Below are 17,411 nucleotides of genomic sequence, written 5' to 3'. Positions count from 1 at the left end.
GTCTTCTAAACTGGGAAGAAATGGAATAGGGGTCCTATTTGCTGCAATTGGGGCTCTCTCTGGTTCGAAAAGGGATTTGGCAACTGGTTTTGGTGTACTCTTTGCTAGAATGGGGTTTTTGCGTCGTACAGCTGGTGCTATGTCAACTGGCATAATCATACTGTTTGCCGCAGTTGGGGTCTGCTGAGTTGGGGCATCAGAAATGACCAGTGTAGTAGGGCTAGAGTCTGCTAGAGTTGGGGTATTTTGTGGGTCAGGTGATATTGCAACTACACCTAATAGGCTATTTGATTTATCAGGTGCCACTACCTTTTCCAAATACTTTGCTTGTGCTCCTCCACGATCAGCAATTGCCCTCTTCCTTTTGAACAACTGATACACAAGAACAACATTGGAATGGATAAATATGGTATGATGACAGATGGAATATGTATTGAAAATGGATAGGCATGGCGTATTCACATACACGATGTGTAAACTAAGCTAATGGCATTTCAACAAAGTAGAAGCAATGCAAAGCATCAGTTGCAAGATATGTGCGAGCAATGTGACCTTGGAAAGTTAGAGCAAGTACCATGATGGGTGAATCAGATAGGGCATCTTCCTCTGACGCCTCCACTAGGGAGCTACATTGACTTAGGTCTCCCTCTAGCTCAGAATCACTGTTAGGATCATATTCTGAGCATGAATCTGTAGGTGGAGAGCGTTTGCATTGCATTGCATCCAGACTTGATTTCAGTCCCTTAATGCGAAGTTTGACAGCCATGGCATTGTTCTGCTTTATTCTTTTCATGCGCGCAAGCTCATAATCATTATGATGTTGTTCAGAATCCGAGATTCATGAAAACATAAAAAGTAGTCAGATTATCTATGGAATGCATTGCGGATTCAACTTGGAGAGTGTCTCCCTATAAATCCCTGCATATGCAAAGTTCACCTCCCCAACCGTGTCGACCAGACCACACACAGAAATACAAACCCCTTATGTCTCTATAACAGGCGGGCACACATTTCAAAACTAAAGTAGGAACATTAGAATCATATGAAATTTGTATTTGAACAAATAAACTAAGCAATTATGACTGGCGTAATGTTTAGCTTCAAGGGTGGAATGTTGGTAGTGCGACACAAAGCAAGTAGGTAGATTGTATTCCATGTAAAAGATCGAAACCTACGTAAAAGCTGGAAATGATACTTTATTTCCATACAATGCAGTGTTCGTTACCCACACATGATGGAAGAGATCACATAGAGAAATACTATACACTCATGTCTACGGTTCCAGTATTTAGAAACAGGGTGGTCCACCCTAAAAGAATATTGACAACAAATATGGCAAGGCAAGCATAGATGTGGTGAATCAATCATTTACTTGTGAGCTTATTAGGACAAGTATGCAGAACTATAACTGCAGTAAGAGACCGTCCAAAATCTGAATGAAGAAGTTTGTCTAGCACTTATTGTTTGCAACTAATCGACGTGAATAATTGGATATTATATCGAATGAGTAAGAAAGACAAGTAAAATTGTCAACAAACCTGGCTTGCAGTAGTAATCTGGGTCAATGTCACTACGACCAACAATACAAAATGACTAGTTTTTGTGCCGAGGGCCGGAATTTTGAAAACCCTGTGAACTTTAGAGGTACTAAAGATTACCGAAATACATCTGAACCATTAAGTGTAGGTAGCAGTGAGCACACAGCAAACCCTAATGACAGTCCTGCCTAATGAGTAATGGATCAATTAGAAAATGGGTGATGAGGAGTGGCTGCTGAGTGTTGAGGACGTATGTTAGGATAAATCGGGTTGGCTTGGTGGGTGTTGCACGCCTGAGCCCTGAACGGACTGGGAAGGTAGGCACAGCGGCGCGCCCGGGCAGCGGTGACGCTGTTGGGCGAGCGGCCCCTGGCCTCCTGCTAGTCCGGCGTCTCCTCCTACAGTCATGCCGTCCGGGGACGGCAAGTCGCCGGCGAGGCAGGCGGCTGGGGGCGAGTAGAGATCGGAAGCGCGCAGCAGAACAGAGGGGAATCGGGGCCTGGGACGATCCAAAATCCCAGGGTGGGCCGGCCCACTGTGGGCACCCTGTAGAAATACACACCCGAGTGGCGAACATGCATTTTCGAAACTAATTTAGGAACATTTAGCTGACCAATTAAACAACTCTATTTTAATAATATCATATTCGTATTTGAACATCTAAGCTTGTTTAGCTTGATGGGTGGAGCAGTGTTATTATAACACAAAGCACATATTCTGATCGTATAGTGATCATAAAAGGGGGAAACTCTAAGCATATTTTTTTAGCAAAAGAGTGTTTCCCCACCGATTTCTATTAAAGAAACCACCACGGAACCAACATGATCAATTAAACCCTAAGCATGATCAATTAAACCGTATTATGGCTATGCCATGGTAGATTTGAAGCTGCAAACCGGAGAAATGATATTTAGCATCCATTGTTTGCTTCGAACTAAGAACTAAATTCTAAGAGCTGAAAAGAAAGTAGAGTAACCAAGTTAAGATCTATTTTCTGGTTGAGATCAAAAAGTTGAGGAGATATGAAGTACCACCTCTCTTGCGGCGTCGTGTAGGTATCAGGGGTGCGATGCTGTCGGTGGCGTTGAAGCAGATCTGCGACGGTAGAAGGGTGCATCAGGGGATAAGTCCCGTTCCGGTGGAAGAGAAGGTCGTGTGAGCAGCCCCGGCAAAGAGGACGACGGCGCCGATGAAGCGAGAGGACGCGATGCAAGGCTATTGGTCCGTCGCCGTGGATGAGAAATGTCCATCTCTAGCAGTGGACGACGCAGTCTTGGTAGGCGCTCCGGCATGATGGAGGACGGTGGCGATGGATGTGGTGGAGGACGGCGGCGATGGATGGGGTGGCGGACGGAGGCTGGTGTGGGGATGGGGTGTTCTAGCGCGGACGGTGTATGATGGAAAAATGGAGGGATAGGTATGGGGAACCATGTTTTTGGGATGCGCCTGTCTGAAATATGGGAAAGTTATGAACTTAGCCCCCGTTTAAAATTTGGACGTCTCGTTGGTTGGGGATAGAACGGTAATCTCGCATCTCGCTAATATTTGCCCAGAGCGATTTCGGGCAAGGAGAGGGTGGTTGGCGCCCATGGTTGGTGCCCACGGTGTATGAACAGGGCTGACAGGTAGGGCGGTTGTGTCACGTCTGAGTGAAGTTACAAACCTGCCCCTATTGAAAATATTTGCCTACATCGATTTGAGCCGAGTCGAGTTTGTTTTGCCGTCCACCGTGTATGAAGGGGGGAGAAACAGAGGTCTTTCGGACGATCTTGAATCAAATGTGTTTTGCCGCCCATGTTTGCCGCCCACCGTGTCGGAATGGGCTCAGAGGCGGTCGTGTCACGTCTAATTGAAGTTACTAACCTACCCCTATTTAGAGCAGTGGAAATCGGGTCGATGGATTGTCCATGTAATGGGTAGACAGTAATTTCAATCTCCCAAACACTTGGCTTCGGGCAGCCAACGTGGGAGTGGACATTTTGCTGCTTCTTTCGAATTTTGGGACAATAAGCATCCACGTTTACCCTGGCAACTAAATTCGAATCCACTTTGTATTCCTATATGAATCTTTATAAATCATTCTATGTTTTTTTATATATATTCAAAAGGACGACAAAGATGTATTTCACTGTCATATGTGAATATGGTTTACAAATGCAGATACTCAAATTCAGAAACTAGAATCCAGTTTAAGGTGAATTCGAATATTTTGAACACTTCATGTCCAACTCAAATGTCACACGCAGCATAATGTGTACTCCCATTGAGATATGTACACAAGCGATGTATCAAGATTCAAATAACAAGTCAATCAACCAAGAATGTACAAAACTAACAGACATATAAACACTTATAGAGTATATGGATCAATAATATCAACTAACATACATAAGCTAGGCCGCTGTACTTTCTTTTGGCTACAACATCATCCTTTTTTTAGCCAACATCTTGGCCCTTTCCGATGCGTGCCACTTATGGTCCATCTATACTACTACTATTGTTGAATGCACATTCAGCCCGATTGGCATATTTGTAGGTCTGGCACAGCAATCCAAATGAAATGTCTCCGAGTCTTATCAATTAATACAGACTTGTGCTCAAATAAAATTACAAACCAAAAAACAAAAAAAAACAATTATTACATGATCTCTAAAACAAATGGTTTGATTGATTACATGAACAGACAACACAAATGTTATTCAACTATGGAAAGAACATTTCACCTATGATTTACCAAGTAGGAATTTAATTACCTTTTTTCCTTCAGGACCATAACAATCTGGTCAGTCTCATCTTGCTTCGTTTCGAAATCCACCAAATATTTAATGGTTGTCTTGAGTACTGCTTGTGATAGTGCTGTTTGCTTCCTCAACATGTCAACTTCATCTCTAAGTGCAGAAGCAGAATCTCTTTCTACCACTAGTTTAGCCTCTAGAGCATCAACAGTTGGCAATTCATAATGCACGATTGGGCCGGTGCCACTGCTGCGGGATGATGCAACGTCCATGGGGACCTCGCTCTTTGATCTTGGGCTAACCTGTTTTGCCATTAAAGTTCCGATTGGATTCAAAAAAGTTGAAGTTAGCAAAACATCTCAACTAGGAATTATAACAGCAAACCAGTTAAACAAACAAGGAATTAAAGAGTTTCAATTGGATGCTGAAAAGTACAGTAGTTATTAACATCATTGTAACCCGTTGTTGCAGCAGCAAAGCAGTTAAACAAACAAATAGATATTTAAGTTAAGGCAAATAGGTAATTCTTAACAGTAAGTATCAAACACATAGATATGCGCAGTCTACAATATGATTAACAGGCTGTGCCATTATGTAATCAGTAGCAAACTAAATTAAGCCAAGCAACGTAATTGAACAATTTTGCAATAAGTGGCTAACTAAAATTCCGAGAAGCAGGTAACTGAACTTATGCTAGTTCTTTGTACAGGCACACTGCAACTTCTTTTTTGCTTACAAGGTTGTACAAAGGAGTCCATGGCATCAATTGCTTGATACGCAGTCCCAATACTTCTTTCTTCCCACACTGCATGGGTAAGTTGAATGGTTAATCTGGTAAGATGGTGCGTCCTTGATATGTTATATGAGGACGTGTAGTCAGACTAGTTGTAGCCACACACAGCACACTGGCTTTTACTGTATATTTCATGTGATTACTTTTGGCATATCGAGATCTAAGCAGTCTACAATAGGATGAAAAGACTGGCATCCTTCACATTATTGGCGAACTCAGTTCATAGAAACAAGCAATTCAACCATTCAGTGGGTAAATCAAAAGTGCCACTGGAATATTTTTCACTATCCAATCATACATGCAAAAAGGGGCGACGCCACCATAGGGGCTGGTATGGGCGGCCGCCTCAGGTGGCTGGAAAGTGTGCACCTAGTTTGAGTCGCCCAGGTTGGCCCACGCTAGTTTTGTTCGTCCCAACGCATGAGCAGGAAATGCAAAAAATGAAGAAAAATGTTTCAATTTGGATGGGCCAATAACATAAGTGCAAGACAGGCCCTATAGCAGGCTCGCGGCCCATACGAGCGCCTCCCATATCGATCAACGGTAGGAAAAATCCCAATTCATTCGCTCTAGCCTCCAGTCTGGTTTGCTCCTAACCTAGCCGCCGCTGGACAGACCGACGCAGCACTTCCTCGCGCCCTCGTTGGAGGGCGGTCGCTGGGCTTCAAGCGAACGGAAGGACAAGAAGATGAAGATCCAGCCCTGTGTGTAGCCTGCGTGGGAGGCAGCGGTGGCAGCACGGGCATGGCATCGAGCTTGCACAAACGGACAGTCGTAGCTTGCAAGAGTAGCATGCGCAACGAGCAGGTACATCACATCCCTGATTATATCTAATTCAACTCTTCAATTTCTGGCCAATAGTTAAACCTAACGGTGTTGTAAAACTGCTTGTATGTAGGGAATCTATGAGAAAATGAAACCAATTTCTACTTATTTTATAACTCCCACAATCAATACTGAACTGACTAAATCTGATGTATCTAATCAAGTTTCCGGTGCAAACATACAAGCTCATGTTGTTCTTGAGCCTGAAGTGTCTAATGAACGGACTGCTAATGAAGGATTCGATGCAAACATTTTACATGCTCCTGGTGATGCACATATAGTGTCTAATGAGGGATCTAATGCAAGCATTTTGCAAGCTCATTGAAGGATTTAGTGTCTAATGATGATCTAATATGTTGAAAGAGACAAAGATTTGCATGCATTGATGAATAGCAAATTATAGTGCATTTTCATAGCTTGAGGAAACGTCGAGGCCATCTACCAGAAAGTCCCCGTATCATGACAACATAGCATAAATACTTTTCTAATCTGTTGTTTGAAACTATTGGCATACTTGTGCAGGATAGATATATTGATATGCAGTTTGTGCACTGGTTATACGTGCAATTACACTTCGATATTTTCAGCCAGAGAACGAATAATTCAAGCTGATACAGACCATGTTTGTAGTCCTTGTACACCATGTTGCATTTTGTATTTTTTGGTGCTTGCATCATTTAGTGTTTATAATCTGAACTACTTTGGATCATTAGCTGGTTTTTAAAGTGCATGTAGCTTCACATTTCTCAAGTTATGTTGATTTCCAGAGTGCAAGTGCCTTCGTATTTTTTAAGTTAAATGTTCGCCCCTGGTAACTTGAATTCGTGGATCAGCCACTGCACACAAATCATACATGAATGCCAGTACTAATTAAATGAAATAGAGGGACTTACGCTAGCTCGTTGTACAGGCTCACTGCAGCTCTGCTTGCGCTTGGGATGTTCCATGTACATGTCCATGTTACCACTTGCTTGGATGTGCAGGCCTTGTGCTCCTTGCATCCCCCTCTGCATTTTTACACGGCGAATGGTTGATCAAATAAGAGGAATCGACCTTGATGTTGTACCGGAGGACATATACTTACAAGGTTATACGGGTGTGTAGGATGTGTACCAAATCCCGTAGCGCTGTCATGCTTCGCTAAAAAAAGTATTTGCTTGTTTCAGATGATATCTCCAGAAGAAATAAGAGTTAAAGTCAAAGTTGCATAGGCGTGTAAGCTAAGAGAGCAGTGAAAGGATATCCAAACATCGTTGGAACAGTGCACAAGGGAGTGATGTGTGGATACCTAGTATGGGCCGACGTTTGGGCATGCTCGCCTAGCTAGAGTGCGGGTCACTTCAGAGCCGTTGAGGGTGATGCACTGGCGTTGGCTGGCCACGCATGGATGCAGATCTTGAGTGGCAGCGGAGCGCTACTATGCGGTGGACGAGACCGTTGGTGAAACCCCAATGGCCTCGGGGGGCGGAGGTGCGACGATGTGCTTGGTGAAGTAGCCCCGGTGAGCTGGGCGACGGTGTCGGTGAAGCGCACCTGATGTGGTGGAACTCGGTGTCTGCGAGGCACGTCGGTTGCGGCGACCGACGATGTCGGTGGACCACCCGGTGCGGTCGGCATAGATGAGGTAGCTCCGGTGCGGTGGTGAAGCACGACCGTCGTCTTCGTCGTCGTCGTCCGGCACAGAGGTGGGGAACGGTGGGGAAAGAGATGAGACGAGGGCCGATTCGAGGATGGCGGTGAATTGGGGATTTGAGCAATCTGGGCGCGGAAGGGGACGGTGGAGAAGAGAGATTTTGCAGGGCTGGATTTGGGGTCGCCAGATATTTCAATCCGAAACGTGGAAGCGCGAACTTATATTGTCGTCGTCCTTTTTGGGGGGGGGGAGGGGGTGGGTGGCTTGGTGCTACGTGTCCGTCCGACACACGCGACCACCCCGACAGGACTATGCTTCGGTGCCTTAAGGCACCTGCCTTTGTGTCCATGACATGTGGTCCCAACAGGTGGCTGGCCCACATGTCAGTCACCCAAGGGCAGTTGCCTTTAAGGCACCAAAGCAGCGTCCACCCCGACACGACCCTGGTCTTCCTTGTGCGCCTACATTTGAGAATGCAAACGAATCTTCTTTCATTTGCAAATGAATCTGTATGTATTACCATGCCCGTGTTTTCCTTGCAATAATTAGTCATTCGAAACAAGATACTCCATCCGTTCACTTTTGTAAGTCGTTTCAGACAACTTAAAATGAACTGTTTTGCACATTGTCTGAAATGTCTTCAAGGTCTTATAAAAGTGAACAGAGGGAGTACTATAAATTAATTAATGAGGAGTTATTTGAATTAGAGTGTGTGTCCGTAGTTAGTTATTTGAATTAGAGTGTGTGTCACGTAGCGATCTCCAATTCTAACGTGGATTTTGCATTTCACTGTATCCATGCTACTTTTTTAATACAAATTCATATGTATATGCTGAACACCATGGTAGTGAGAAAACTTTTGGATGGATTCAAACATATGACTTACAAAATAGCACAACAAATTGAGTCAATGTCAACTTTTTGAAACTTAGTATGGCACGAATTTGAAATAATTACCCGTATGCCTGGTCCTCGGTTCAAATCTTACAATGTACACCGAATTGAAACATTGATATTAAGTCTCGTACTATGTACATTCAAATGTTGTTTTTAGCCCCCCCCCCCCCCCCCCGCACACAAACGCTACATACTTCCTGTATCGGTCAATCTTCCTCTCCTAACCACCTTAGCAAGCTATCGGTTTCCAACGCACGTTCATTCTTTCTCTCCATGTTTCGATCTCTAAGTCTCTCAACTACACAACCCTTTTTTCCACTCCTGTTACCAAATGTATTTACCTCACACACCCGCCATTGCACCCCATGCCGAGATCTCTCTCTCCCCCCACCCCTCTCCCTCTCACCCTCTCGCGCTAAATACATGCATTGCCTATCTAGCCCACCAACCTCTCGTGCGCACGCATGCACGTTGTATATCTAGGTCACTCCCTCGAGACTGTCTCACTCTTTCTTCCGCACGGCGTGCCACACCCGCTCAATCTCGCTCTCTTTATTTGAGTCTCGTTTAACCTCGTTTTCTTTCACACACAAATGATATATCTCCCTGTTCGGGCTTCGATTGACACACTCTATACTCTCTCACACAGATTGTCTATCTAGGTCAGTCCATCCAAGCCGCCGCCACTCTTTCGACCTCATGGTGGGCCACGCTCACTCAATCTCTCTCTCTCTCTCTCTCTATATATATATATATATATATATATATATATATATATATATATATATATATATATATATATCGGTATGTCTCGATTGACCTCGCTCTTTATTGGACAAAAACAATATATCACCATGTCTGAGCCCAATTCGACCTATTCACATTCTATACTCTCTCACGCACATCGTCTATCTAGGTCACTCTCTCCAACCCGTCTCACTCTTTCAATCGCATGACCCCTATGTGATCGGTTGACCTTGCTTCCTCCCACGCACAAAATATATCTACACGTCTGTGACCAGATCATCTCTCAAGCTCTATCTTACAGCCCTCACCGTTACCAAAAGATCAATCGGACAATATCTCTCCGGAGCATATATATTTGTTCAATGAATGTCGGACCACACTCACTTTGTCTCTCTATCTATATGTCTCTCGATTAACCTTGCTTTCTCACACCGTATCTTCCACGCGTTGACGCTACTACCTCTACATCCCTCGCAAATCCGGAGCTATTTACATTGCGAGGGGCACTCCAACCTTGGATTAATTTGTGTAGGCATTTATTCCGGTCGTTTTAGATTATATTTTCGTAGCATTCGGCCCACAACTACTCCAAACACCGTTGCAACCCACGCAACACCCCTAGTTGATTTCCCTCTGGCTCGGTCATCGCGCTCTCGCACGTCCTTTCTCGCCTTCAACGTCGCACCATGGTATTATTGAAAAAACTATGTTGTTCTCTTTAATTATTATAAATAAGCTACAAAACTACACATCGATAGTCCACTTGGAATGGAACAAATTTTGACCCACAAATTAAAGTGCTACAAACTACACACCGAGGGACCCACATGTCATGAAACAATTTTGGACCCATATACACATTAAACAATAAAGGACGAGGATCGAACATGCGACCGGGCCTTCAAGCCGCACGTCAATAGGCAACATACGTAGAATAGCAATGTTTGTTGTACCCCCTTTGTTCCCATAATGTCTTTATATTACCACAGCCTAATTAATGGATAACATGTAATATTATTTTTAGTACTATTCGCCTTCACTTACTGGTGGGTTCCATGTGTGCTCTCTCTCTCTCCTCCCCTTCCGCGTTTAGACGCACGGGCAAATAGGAAGAACTCGCGGGCGATGTTGCCGTTGACCATATCTGGACGCGTTCACAAGTCACGGCACTAGTTTCACGTACTAGCAGCACTAGTCAGTGTGTACGTGCAATGCACGTTAATTTGGAAGTATATTGAGTGCATGCAGATATTAACTACTAGGATATTATTTGCGTGTTGTCATGTGATTAGCACTATTTTTGGCATGAAATTAACTGCACGCTAAACGTGTTGAGCGCTCGACATTGAAGCAGTCTAGGTCGTTGGATGACAAGGAATACATGTGGCTTGAGGACGTTTTATATTTATTTTATATGGCTCTAGCAGAACATTCAATCGATCAAACCATACATTTCGTTCAGCCTGACTCCGACTTTAAATTATATGATGATCGATATAAAATAAACGGAAATGATAAACATTTGGGTTTTAAGCATGGCAATCTGAACGTTTTTCAGGGCAAATTTAGATTACGCAGCGATGGCGGGGGCGTTTCGTGGTGGGAAGCGGCTCCTCTGTCGTGCTTTGTGTGTCATTGGGCCACTGACCGACGGCGACGGTGGCGTCTTGCGCCGTTGTTAGCGTACTCCTGGACGTTGGCCTAGCTTCAAGGATGGCCAAAATGTTCTGGACTTCGGAGTGAGTCAACTGGCGGGAGGAGGCGACTGGCGTTGGTGCAAGGAAGCGGTCGACGGCGGCCATCCATGCCGCTGAGGGGGGCACTGGCACCCGCACTGGGATAGGCACTGTCAACGGCGGGTGGAGACATTCATGTGCACGAGCACCGGCACGGGCACGCACGTCAGTGAACGCGCAGGCGCATGCGCTGGTAGGTGCATGGGCACCGGCACGGGCGTGCGCGTCAGTGCACGTGCAGGCGCATGCGCTGGCAGGTGCACGGGCGCGTGAAAGTCGGCGGGGACCTCGTGGAACCCCCTGGCATCAAGCTCGGCGACAATGTGCGGCTCCCAGCCCATCAATGCCATGGGGATGGGCGCTAGCGCAGTCGGCGCGACGGGAGCCGAAACGGGAGCGGGGACAGGCGTGGCGTCTTCCCGCAAGGCCAGTTCAAGCTCGTCCCAAAGCGCCTTATGTTCTTGAGACTCCGACTGGGTGTCTTCCTCATGAAACTAGAACACTAAGGGCAGACCATCGTGATGCGGCATGGCGTATGTTTAGGTCAGGCTAGTTGGAGGTAGACGACAAGAGAATTGGAGAGGAAGATAGAGGATTGTAGCGATACCGGGTAGTGCGGGGTTGATTTTAAACTGCGGCACCGGCGACATTAAAAGTGGGAGCAGTTGGGACGATGGTGGGCGGCGGAGCCTGGTCAAAGGGCTCGCCTCCCGGTGAGTCTGCATAGCGATCTGCTCGCATGCCTCCCTGACAGCCGGCGCAGCGGTTTGCTCGCACGCCTCCCGTCAACTCACACGCTTGCTAGGACGGCACCTGCCGATGAGAAGCGGGGACTCGTGGCGGCACGTAAACACCCACGGTTTCAATAGTGAAAGCGTTCGCCTTAACGTGACAGGTCTTTGTTCCAAAATACCTTGGCTCTTCATTTGTGCAACTTGTCATAAGTAGCTTGTCTCAAATTGAAGAAAAAACTTACGAAGTAATATTTGTGCCATATCACGTGACCATGCTCAGTTTCAAGAATTTATGCTCACTTTTGGATTTTCTGAAATTTAAGGTCCAGGATTCGAAACAATATCATCACCTGCATCATGTAATAAATTTTCAAGGCGTACATCTGTCCTGTTGTATTTTTGACGAATGGATTTGGTCAAACATTTTGCTTAGTTAAACCTCCTTTCCGGCTTATAGGGCTCAATTCAAAAATCTCACCAACCAAGGTAGATGGTGAGTGGCGGAACAATTGTTGTAGTTTGCAAAACCACTCAATTAATGCGCTTGTTTTCCTCAAAAATTGTGTTTACGAATGCATTAATTGCAATGCATGCATGCATAAAGTACACGCATTGGTCAATTTTCTCTTAATTCTTGCATGTAATGATTTATTGCACCTTGAAATCTGAACATGTGATGGGGAACAATCAAATTGAGACTTATAAAATGGGAAAACTAAAGTTTTGAGATAAGCCCTATAAACCGGAAAGGGGGGAGTAAAAGGATAATCCCTGCGTACCAGTGCATTGCCTGATATATTAACTCAAGTACTAGGCACGAACAAACGGGCTCAATTCTGTGCTCATCCTGGTGTAGTAGTAGTAGTAGTAGGCAATGCAGTTGACGGGTTACCTTGACGAGCGCCGACCGAGGGAATTGAACCGTGCTCGGCATGGTAGGTAACATTGTCTAGTTACTAAAGCATCCCTCCGTTGTTCATCGGTAGTCATTATGGATCGGGGACATGAGGGGAATTTCCTAGGGCTAGATGTCAGGACCCCGACTCAATGCCACATCGATCTAGCATGTAACACCTCATATCACTTTGCGGCCTCACGCACGGTATTCCCACGGGTGTCGCCTTACCTTTGCCCGGGACCGTTTGCGCCTTTTGGCACATGTATATGATAGTGTCGCTAGCATCCATATGATAAGGAGCCCGGGCTGACATGGCTAGTCGTAAACCCAAAGTGGCACAAACTTATAGGGACAGGCATCCATGACCCAGCATCGAACGTGTCAGTCATCAGCGAGTGAATCTAGGCTGTAGCACTGGGCTAGCAGGACTCCGGTGAACCCAGCTGTAGCGGGCTAACAGGACTCCGGTATTCATCGCATGACATTTCCCCGAGGGGACCGACACAGGAACGAAGAAGGACACATGCCGGCCAGCCTAAGTGTTCCGGAACAGTAGCAAGCTACCATGGCTCAGTGGAAACACTAGGAGACATTTCCCGGTAAGAGAGGCTACTAAGGATAAACAACTAGATAGTCAGATCCCACACATACCAAGCATTTCAATAACATACACACAATATGCTCGATATGTGCAAATACAACATGGCATCACAACATGACTCTACAACTCAAGTATTTTATTCAATAGGCTCCAAGGAGCGAGATATTACAAACATGGGTCTCGTGACCCAACATTCAAAGCATACAAGTCAAAGCACATGCGAAAGCTTAACATGTCTGAGTACAGACATCTACAAAAGAAAAAGGTTGAGAAGCCTGACTATCTACCAGATCCTGCCGAGGGCACAAGATCGTAGCTGAGGTAACAAGCTAAACGTCGAAGACCACGCGAAACTACTGGCGAGAGTGATGTCTCTCTGCAAAAACGTAAAATAGGCAAACGTGAGTACAAATGTACCCAGCAAGACTTACATCAGATCTCGCTACATATGCATCATTATCAACAAAGGGATGGTGGGGTTTAACTGCAGCAAGCCAGCTTTGACTCGGTGGCTATCCTGAACTACTACTGCAAGTAACTCTGTTGAGGTGGCGCACACGAGTCCACATATTCACCATATCAATACACCACTATGGATCCGCTCCCGTCTCCCTATGAGAACACCATCCATAGCACTCACGCTTATCTAGCGTATTTTAGAGTATCCACTTCCACTTGTCTATGAACTGTTATAGGCAACCCAGAAGTCCTTTTCCGCGGACACAGCTATTCGAATAGGTGATGTTAACCTTGCAGGGGTGTACTTCTTCACGCACGCTCTCACCACTTACCGCCGTTTACACGACATGTACTCGGCAACCTTCAAGCGGAAGCCCAACGAGGGTGTCGGCCACGACCTACCTAAACACTCAAGTCTCTAGTCCAGGTTTATCGCCTATTCAGGTTCCATCCGCAGGGAGTCCGGCCGAGGTTTCCACATACGGCCCCGAACAATGTGTACAGGGTTCCGTGACACCAAACGGGCGCCCGGTATACCCGGCCACGTGCCTACCGCATCACAGCCCACCCCTCTGGTCAGCGCTGCCCACGGCCTCCAGCATACTACAAACACCAGAAACTACTTGCAACTCCTGGACAGAGGACAAGGGTGATTAAGAAGCCGAGAGGGTCCATTGGTTTCGGGCCCAATGCGTGGTAGTAACTGTTTCATGGATCACAAACACAGAACTCAGTTCCTGAGAATGGCTTCAATGAGACAACACACCATGTACTCCTACATGGCCTCTCACCGCTACCTTTACCAAATCGTGTTCACCCACTTAGCTCACACACAGTAGGACATGTTCGCACACCTCTGATTCATCCCCGAATCAGACATGACTCAACTGTAAGTAGTAGCAGGCATGACAAACAAGCATGAATGAGTAGGCACAACAGGGCTCAAACAACTCCTACTCATGCTAGTGGGTTTCATCTATTTACTGTGGCAATGACAGGTCATGCAAAGGATAAAGGGGTTCAGCTACCACAGCAAGTAATAAATGAATCATTGTTGTCCTAATGCAGTAAAAGAGAGAAAGAGCGAGAGAGTAGGATTGTATCGGAATGAACAAGGGGGTTTTGCTTGCCTGGCACTTCTGAAGATAGCATTGAGTCTTCATCAGTGTCAACGATCACAACGTCGGTACAACGTCTACCGAGGGGGAACAACACCGACAAACAGAGAAGAAACATGATCAATGTAATGCACAATATGATGCATGCTATGACATGGCAATAAGAATGTGTTTTGGCCAAATGCAAGCTAAGACAGAAAGGAATTAACTCATTTGAATCAAAGATTCAGATGTTTGTTCATTTAACATAGCCATATTAGTGCATTATATTGTTTTGCTTAAACAGCAAGGTTAACTTGTTCTAACATGCATGAAACCATTACCAATGGACAGATTGAATTTTTCTGATCAAAATTTCATATATAAATCTTTGCATTTGGTGTTACAGATTAATTTCTATGAATTTTTGAAGTTTGCAACAATTTCTGGAATTTTCTATATAAAAAATAAATCCAGAAATTAGTTATTGCGTCAGCAATACGTCAGGGTGACGTCAGTGGTCAAAGGGGACATCCAGGTCAACCTGACCAGTGGGTCCCGTGTGTCAGCAGTTATTTAAACTAACAAAATTTAGTTAAAACTAATCTGAGTTAATTAGCAGACGGGGGCCCACTTGTCATAGACTCAGGGGAGTCAAACTGGGCCCACCCAGTCAAAGTCAAAGGTCAAACACACCGGCGTTTAGCCGCCGGCGAGGCTAGACGCGGCGGTGAGAGTGCAATAGCGCGTTCCGGCGACCAAATGAGCGGTGGAGGGCATCTACGCATAGCTGGGAGCAAGCCGCAGCGCTTGGTGGTGGTGGTTGAGCTCGGGCTGGCCGGGAACGTCGCCGGCGACGACCTTGGCGTTTGCCGGAGTCGGTTGAAGATGAACCCGAGGCTGCGGGGCACGGCGAGGCACGTGGCGTGGTGTGTTGGGCTCCTGGGGATGCGGTGAGCATGTTGGACACGGTGGTGTGACCGGTGGGTGGCCGGACCATCGTCGGCGACGAGCTCTGCGGCGGCGCGTGCGGGTAAGCTACATGCTGTCGCTACGGGGCTCGAGAGGGAGGACGGAGAGGGTAGAGAGGTGGCCAGGCTCACGGTGGTTGCAATGGAGCTGACGGTGAGGACGGGGACGGCCTGTTGCAACGGTGACGGCGAAGGGGATCTCCGGCGGTGGTTGACGAAGACGGGGTCGGTGGAGGCGGTGCAGAGCGTGCGAGCGCTCGGGGCTCGGCCTGCTCGATGTAGTCGACGACGATGGAGAGAACGGACACGATGGCGCGGTATGGGGACGACGGTGGGCGTGGTTATCACGGTGGCACGGGCGCGGCAGTGTCGGCCATGGTGCGGGAGAGTGAGGGAGAGGAGCTGGAAAGGAAGGGCGTGTGTGCGAGCTCGGGGGAGGAGTGGCTGACTGACCCAGGGCGGCTGAATGGCGAGGGGAGGAAGCAGGGCGGCGGGCAGCTACGTGGTGCGCGTTGGTGCCGACGTCGAGCACCTAGCTGCCTGCCTGGCCAACCCAAGCAGCTCGCTGGAGCGGTGGCTGGGCTGGGCCGGCACGTGGGCTGGCATGCCAGGTGGGCGCCAGGTAAGCCTCTACTTTGCTTTGTTTTTCTTTTTCTATTTTTCTGTAAGTTTGTGGCTTTATTAAAAATAGCTAGGCACTTCTAAAAATCCTGAAAATAATCAGGGGCTCTGTTTAGAATATCTCCAACATCCCACATTTATTTTTAGAATTATTTGAGCATTCAAAATATTTACTAGCATTTAAATGCCCAAATGCAATTTACATATGATTTAATTCAATGACCTTCTGTTGACCTAGAAAAATGTGCACCAATTTTGCCAGTGGTTCTAACCCATGTCAAAGAGGGTGAACTTTTTAGAAGGGCATTTCAGGTTCATTGAAAATATTTTTAGTAAGCCTTAGTTGAATTCAGAGGGGTTCTGGGGGTTCTGGCTTCCCCAATTCAAGTTTCTGATGGAAAGTAGACATGATGCAACACTCTAATGCATGGACTAGCTGGGATGTGACAACTCACCCCCACTAAACAAGAATCTCGTCCCGAGATTCAAGACGTGAGGTAAGAAGATGGAGGGGGTCACAAGACCAACACAATCTTCGCGATCCAGGTTGCACCTCTTAAGGTTGTTGATTTGTTGCATACATTGATCTTGACATCCTCGCTTTTGAGATATTCATCCACGTGACGACGACGGCGGAAAGGAACTCTACTAGGATTGATCTTCTCAATGATCGAACTATACAATCTCAACTCGCGGAATGAGATGTTGAAACATCTTGAGTTGAGACACAAAACACATCGAGAGGGATGGAAGAGCAAACTACGGGGTTTGATTTGGTGGGCAACAATTCCATGCTTAGAAAGATGGTGGATGGTATCAAGGTGGCGAGGAAATAATTTCCATGATCCCGTAATGGGGCACCTTGAAAAACGTGACTCGTTGAACTGCTCCCTTAAGTGGCAAAAAGAATTACTTTTGATCCATAGATCATTGAAACTCTTCATACCATCTTAAGGCAATTTACAATTAATTGTTCGAAAGAGCTCGAAGGAATGGCATACTCGGACTAGGATGGATGATGTTTACTACCTTGTTGAAGACAACGCAATGGATGATTTTTGCTTATCATCGGGAATGGATGGGACCCATGGTAGGACCACTTTTGAGGATGATCCTGAACAAGAGT

This window comes from Triticum aestivum, chromosome 1B (assembly GCF_018294505.1).
Source record: "Triticum aestivum cultivar Chinese Spring chromosome 1B, IWGSC CS RefSeq v2.1, whole genome shotgun sequence".
NCBI lineage: Eukaryota > Viridiplantae > Streptophyta > Magnoliopsida > Poales > Poaceae > Triticum > Triticum aestivum.
The sequence above is the reverse complement of the archived record's forward strand: the minus strand, read 5'-3'. Positions refer to the sequence as shown.